This window comes from Vulpes lagopus, chromosome 2 (assembly GCF_018345385.1).
Source record: "Vulpes lagopus strain Blue_001 chromosome 2, ASM1834538v1, whole genome shotgun sequence".
NCBI classification, from domain to species: domain Eukaryota; kingdom Metazoa; phylum Chordata; class Mammalia; order Carnivora; family Canidae; genus Vulpes; species Vulpes lagopus.
In genome coordinates, this window is record NC_054825.1 from 74,484,371 (window position 1) to 74,490,370 (window position 6,000).

General features: G+C 56.9%; 1 protein-coding gene across 4 annotated transcripts in view; it reads right to left on the reverse strand.

Annotated features, from left to right (window-relative positions):
* The window catches only part of PAK6 (p21 (RAC1) activated kinase 6), a 37,795-nt gene extending 31,795 nt beyond the window's left edge, over positions 1–6,000 (reverse strand). Inside the window, exons 1-2 of one of the 4 annotated variants that reach the window (XM_041745974.1) lie at positions 5,485–6,000; positions 4,621–4,704 (exon numbers count right to left, since the gene is read on the reverse strand). The gene's annotated coding sequence lies outside the window, so the exon portion shown is untranslated. The other 3 variants (XM_041745976.1, XM_041745975.1, XM_041745979.1) reach the window with 3 other exon arrangements.

Sequence of the window (6,000 nt, forward strand, 5' to 3'; positions counted from 1 at the left end):
TCTTGCCTCTGAGCCTGGCTCCATCCCTCTCCAGGGCATGGGACACCACCTTTCTGGATCCCAGACATACCAAGACCCACTATACTGGAAAATAAGTCTTCTTGTCCAGCTTGGGCCTGGTGACAGGGTGACAGCTGACAGGCAGCAGGCCTCCTGCTTCTGGGATCTAACCTCTGGTGGTGGCCCTTGGCTATTTAATTTCCTGCCTGGGGTCATGGTATATACTAGTGAAAAGACCACCAGAAGTGAAGGGGCTCCTGTGTGTCTCCTCTGACTTCTGCCCTGGAATCTCTCTTTCATTCCTAGATATAGTCATCACTACTTTCTTCTTTGGCTTAAGGCACTGCCAGCTTTATGGTTAAAATGTAAAATGCTTCCTGGGACAAGGAGAACATAAGTCAATCCATTTACAAATTAGCTGGATCTGTTTATTGGAGAGTATCCTGGGCTGGGGGGGCAAAGCCTCTCCTTGGGGGACACTGATGAATGAACATGGGCTGAACTGGGGCTGCATGCTGGGCAAGATACAAGCGCAGGACAGGGTGGGGCCGGGGTGGCGCTAGTACAGAGCCAGGCCCCTGTTAGGGTAGGAGGCACAGAGGATCATCAGGACCTGTCTGGCCTCCTGGTGTATGGGGCCAGGCTGTCCCCTCCAAGCCATCAGGTCACCTTGCAGCTTTTGCCTGCCCATGCTTGGGGACACATTTGATGTTGCTGCTAACAAAAAAGGCAGCGTGGGCAGTGAGGGAGTATAGGACTGGGAGGTGCGGACCCCCAAGGCTTGAAACCAAGGCTCTGCCCCCCAGTTAGCTGTGTGATCTCAGGACACACTTTCCTTCCCTGGGCCTCTGCTTCCCACTATAAAATTATGGGGCTTGATTAAACATTCTTAGAGACTCCTCTGGGCTCGAATGTGCTACGGCAATCCAAAGTGGTGAGCTTCTTTTGGGGGCAGTCCTTTCCTCCTCTGCGCCCCACCTCACTGACCCCGAACTGTGCTTGGGATGCACGTGGGGCTGTGGAATAGATGGTCCCCTGGCTCCGTCCACTCTCTGTGCCCTTCCTCATTTGAAGCTAAAAGAAAGAAAATGGAGGCTGGAGGCTCCAGGCCAGGAAGCTGAACCAGAGAACCAGTCCTCCCGGTTTTAACTCTGCCTGCCACTGCTCCTGCAGCCTTCAGGAGCTGGGGCAGGCAGGCAGGCAGGCAACAGGCAGCACCTCTACTTACCTTGAGTAAAGGTGACTGGCTGGTTGCTATTTGCCCTGAGGGTAGAGGTGGAGCGGGCTGGGTCCCTGACACAAGGGGTTCAGAAACCAGAGCAACTCACTAGCTGACCTGAGCTTTCTGGATCTGCTTCTCTGAGCACCCAGAGGTACCCCCTCTCTGAGTTCTGATTAGCCTTAGTGTGAGAGAGAACACAGATCTGCCTCCACCTCCTAAGCCAGCAGCCCAGGGGCCTGAGTGCTTTGTGACCTGGGTAAACCAGAGCCAAGCAGAAAGATGCCAGCAGTTGCTGACTGAGGCAGCACGAGGGAGGTGGGGAGGGGGGAAGGTTGCCACGGAAGATCCACAGGTGTAGGAAAAAGGTCATTGCCTCCCCTCCTATAAAGACCTGGGTCTCTGCACTGCCTGATGTGTTGTAATGAGGTTTTATAGAAATTGCTGGCCAGCATGGGTGTCTCTTTGCTTGGGCTAATGTGGGTCTGTGCAGTTATGGGGGAACTGGAACCCATTTTTTTGCATGCTAACTCCCCCCAGAATATGAAAGTATGCCATGTTCTGGGACATACTTTACTCTTTGCGGTGGACAGATCCTGGGATTACCTTTCCTAAATCTGTAGAACAGATAACTTCGGCAGAAAAAGCATAAAGTCTCTGAGTCTGAACCTTATGGTTCCTGGGCATTTCTAAGTCACTTGCCAGAGCAATCAAGAGGTCCCCTGTGGTCTTGGGTCTGGCCCCCTGCAAGCAGCCCCTCCAAGTTTGTGCTTCAAGTGGGGCTCGTGAGTACACAGTTCCTCAATGAATCAGGGCCACCACGTGACAGAATTTCAGACCCACAAAGGAGTCGGACCAGGCCTCTTGATTCCTTTCCTGTCAGCCTGTTTTAAGTCCTCAAGACTTGCAACTAGACCCCAGATGGAGAAGGAAACTCTCAACAGACTCAAGTCATTCCTAGGAGAAACTCAGTGGCTGACAATTTGCCATTCAGGAAAAACTGGAGCTGGTATGGCATTCCTTCCCATTCCTTCCCAGCATTCTCCATTCTCCCTCTTGCATTTGTATACCTCCTCGAGCATGCATCCTCTGCCCATTGCTGTTCCAACGGCTTCTTCCTTTGCTTTCCATTCTCAATTAATCTGTTTTTATCCATCTTTGTTAGGTTCTACTTTAAGATCCATCTCCCAGTATTGGTCTAAATTTATAAATTATCTGGACTGGATGGGTCATGGCTGACAGCTTCAGCAGTGAGTCTGGGGCCTGGGGTGGGCAAAGGAACATCACCACCCTGTTGCCGATCAAAGCTCTATAGCTCAGCTGGTCTCTGGTGGGGTTGGCTCCAAGCTCGGCTCCCTTTTCTACTCCTCTGGGGAAGAGCTGTAAGCTCTCCAGGGGAAGGGCTCATTCCTTCATTTATCAGCACTTTCCCCCCATCCCGTCTCTGCCACCTGTGTTTTGTACTTAGTCATCAGGCAACCCCTGCAAGCGAGAGAGCAGAACCAGGTGCCAATTGCCACCTCCAAGTGCTGCCTGGAGCCCACGTCTTGCCAAGAACAGACAAGTTTCCCTTTATCTCACGTCTTCTACTTCTTACCTTAGCCTTGAGTGCGCCCTCAGGCAGAGCTCATGAGGGGGCAGCTTCTGGTCAGTGTGCTTCCCTTGGCAGGGCCAGGTAGTCGAGAGCTCTTTCTGCCTCGAAAGTTTCCTTTTCCATGTTCTATCCCAACTTGTTGGCTAACTCACTTCTTTGAGGGTCAGGCTGCCGAATGCCTGTTCAGGAGGTTGGCTAGCAACCTTCCTACTGCCTGAGTCGGTCCTGAGTCCTGGGCCTTCCCACGTATGGTGTTGAGGGTATCCTAGAGGAATGGTTCTGCATCGGGCCACAGGACAGTCCTCCCTGCCTTCTGCACCCAGGACACAGTGTGTTAGAAGCATCTCTGGGACTGTCTCTCAGTGTCTCCACCTCTCTCCTGCCAGCCCCTCCCACGGACATGGGTAGGTATAAGAAAGCAGCCATCCAGAGCCCTCCCTGAGCCCTCTTGAAACCCCAGGCAACCTCTCCTCTTCCTGCCCTCCCATGCCACCTGTGCCCTGGCTTCTACCCTCTGCTTCCTCCTAGCCCAGGCAGCTGGCCTGCTGTTTGTCTGGTACTCCATAACCTCTGCCAGCTGAGCATGGGTATCAGCAGCTGCTCAGCTCTGCATACATCGGAGACCCCCTAGGCTTGGAGTCACCTTTTGCAAGGAGGCAAATACCTCCACTGCTGGGTCATTTTCCTCATACCAGAGCCAGGTATGGGGCTTAATTGATTGGGAGACACTGGCAGTTCATCTGGACTTAAGTCCAGTGTGCTTCTCCAGGACAGAGGGCACCCCCTCTCATCCTTGGGTACTGTGCTGAGTGAGCTTTACTGTGGCTAGAGACCCCCAGACCCACCTGCACCTTCCCTGTGCCTGGCACATTCCAGAGAGCTCAGCTCATAAAGAATCAGTCTGTCTTTGGGAGCCCAAAAGGTCTGTACAGCCCCCACACCGCCACCTTGCACCCATTCTCAAGTGCACAGAGCTTTTCAGCTTCAAGGCCCCCTCCTAAGCTGCAGAGGGGCCCCCTTGCTCGGCCCCAAGGCCTTATCCCTAGCTAGAAGAGCCTCCGTGGGGTCGGGCAGCCCTGAGTCCATCCTCTACTCCTGGTACCCAGTTCCCACCAGAACCAGCTTAGGGAAAGACCCTCCAGCCTTGCTGTGTGACACCAGGGAAAGACCAAACCGCGTGCGCTGGATTCGCCTGGCTTCTTCATGGAGCCCCAGCACTTTAAGCCCCGAGCCCAGTGGGCATGACCCTCCTGGAGCCAAGCGTGTCCTGAACCCTGCAGCAGAGCTGGGGAGCCTGGGGCCTGTGAGAAGCAATGGTGCCCAGCCAGGCGGTCCCCTGAACCGGACCTCCCGCCAAGTTTCAGAGTCAGAATCTCGGCCAGGTCAAACTCTGCACGAGGGCGTGCCTGGGAGCTGGGTCCCAGTGGTGCTCCATAAATATCTGTGGGATGAATAGTTGAGTGGAGTGTCCCAGAGAGGTGGTGGGGGTGAGCGGGGCCTCCCTGAAGGGCGTCCCGGTGGCACCACACCAGCCTGGCCCAGCAAGAGGGCGGGAGGTAAAGGCAGGAACAGTAGAAACAAGCATTTCTTCCTCCACCCGGGAAGCCAGAAGCCAGCTTGCACCAGGCTGTTTCAAAATCAACCTGGGAAGGCAGCAGCAGGCCCGGGTGGGGCGTGGGGTGTGGGGCTCCTCGTCCTGGAGCCCCGCGGCCTCCGCCCCTGAGCCTGGACGCTTTGGCGCCCCAGCCCCGCCCGCAGGGCCCGAGCCCCGGCCCCGGCCCCGGCCCCCTGGCCGCAGGGACCTTACCGTGGCCACTCTTGGGGCGCTGGGGGTGCAGCTCCTCACTCACTGCAGGCCGGTGCTCGTTTCTAGCCCAGGAAGAGGCACTCCCTTCAGGCAAAAAAAAAAAAAAAGAGAGAGAAAGGAAAGGAGGAAGAAAACCTCAGTGCTTTTCTTGCTTAGCCGCTTCTCCCGAAGGCTCCTGGTTGGTGTCGTCTTGGTGTCCTGCCCCTGTGGGCGCAGAGCCTTGCTCCCCCTGGCAGCTCACTCACCGGTGTGGCCCGAGCCTGCCAGCCCTCTGGGGGAGGCGCGGGGAGGTGGCCCACGCCCCTCTGCCTGACACACTGGAGCATGCTCCGTGGGCGCCAGGCCGGGCGGCGGCCCCGGCGGGCCCCGAGCGCGGGGAGGCCGCGTCCTGGCCGGCGCCCTCCTCCGGGAATGCGTCCCTGTGGGCTCGCAGAGGACACGCTTCGGTGCTGCCTGGCACTACATGGTCGGATGACAGAATTCGTTGGTAGGAGGCTGTCTCCTTAGTTCCCTGGGGCTGTCAGAAGACGGGGGGCAGCCAGTGGGGGTCTGGCGTGCTGGCAGGTGGGCCTCCGCCTTGGCCTACCCCTCTCGGCCATTCCCTACCCGAAACCCTCCCGTGTCTCTGTCCTGTGGCCTCATAGAGGGTCTGGGCCTGAGCTGGAGCTGCTCCTCGTCCTGTTTAGGCCAGGCGCTTGGTGTCCCTTTTCCAAAGCACCCACCTTAGGGTCTGGGAGGGTCTGGAGTCAGTTAGGATTAACTGCTGCCAAGTCCTCGGTCCCCAGCTCTCTGTCCTCAGCAGGAGGGGGAGGGGATGACATGCACACCCTCATACACACACACACCCAGCACAGAGCCACCTACCTGCACAGGCCAGCCTCAGCCAATCCAGCCTTGCTCTCCAAATGCCACTCTGACCCTAGAAGCCACTCATTCACAGCAATATCCTGCGGGAGGTGAGTTCAAAGCCAGCCCGGGAGAACTCCAGTTAGCACGGACCCGGCTCCCCTTCTCTCCTGACACCTCCAGAGGACACAGCAGCCTGATCACCATATCTGCTATTGCACTTCGCCGGCCAGCATCTCTCTCCTGGAACCTCGGGCCCCCACAGCATCTTCCATATCCTTAGGGGGAGGCAGCGGATTCCTGATAGGTCCCATCTTCCTTAGAGCCCAGGGTAGAGAGGGAAGGACTGGAAGGGGCGGGCCCCAGGTGCAGCTCTGAGTTTCCAGCTCCCAAAATAATCGGATGCCAAAAGGGAGGAAGGAATCTGGGGGACAGCAGGTGACTCAGTGCCAGTGGGCCGGCTTAGTCACCTGGATGGCTGCTCCCAGCTCCTGGCACATCAGGCAGGGAGCAGTGCCCTCCCCCATCTGTCGA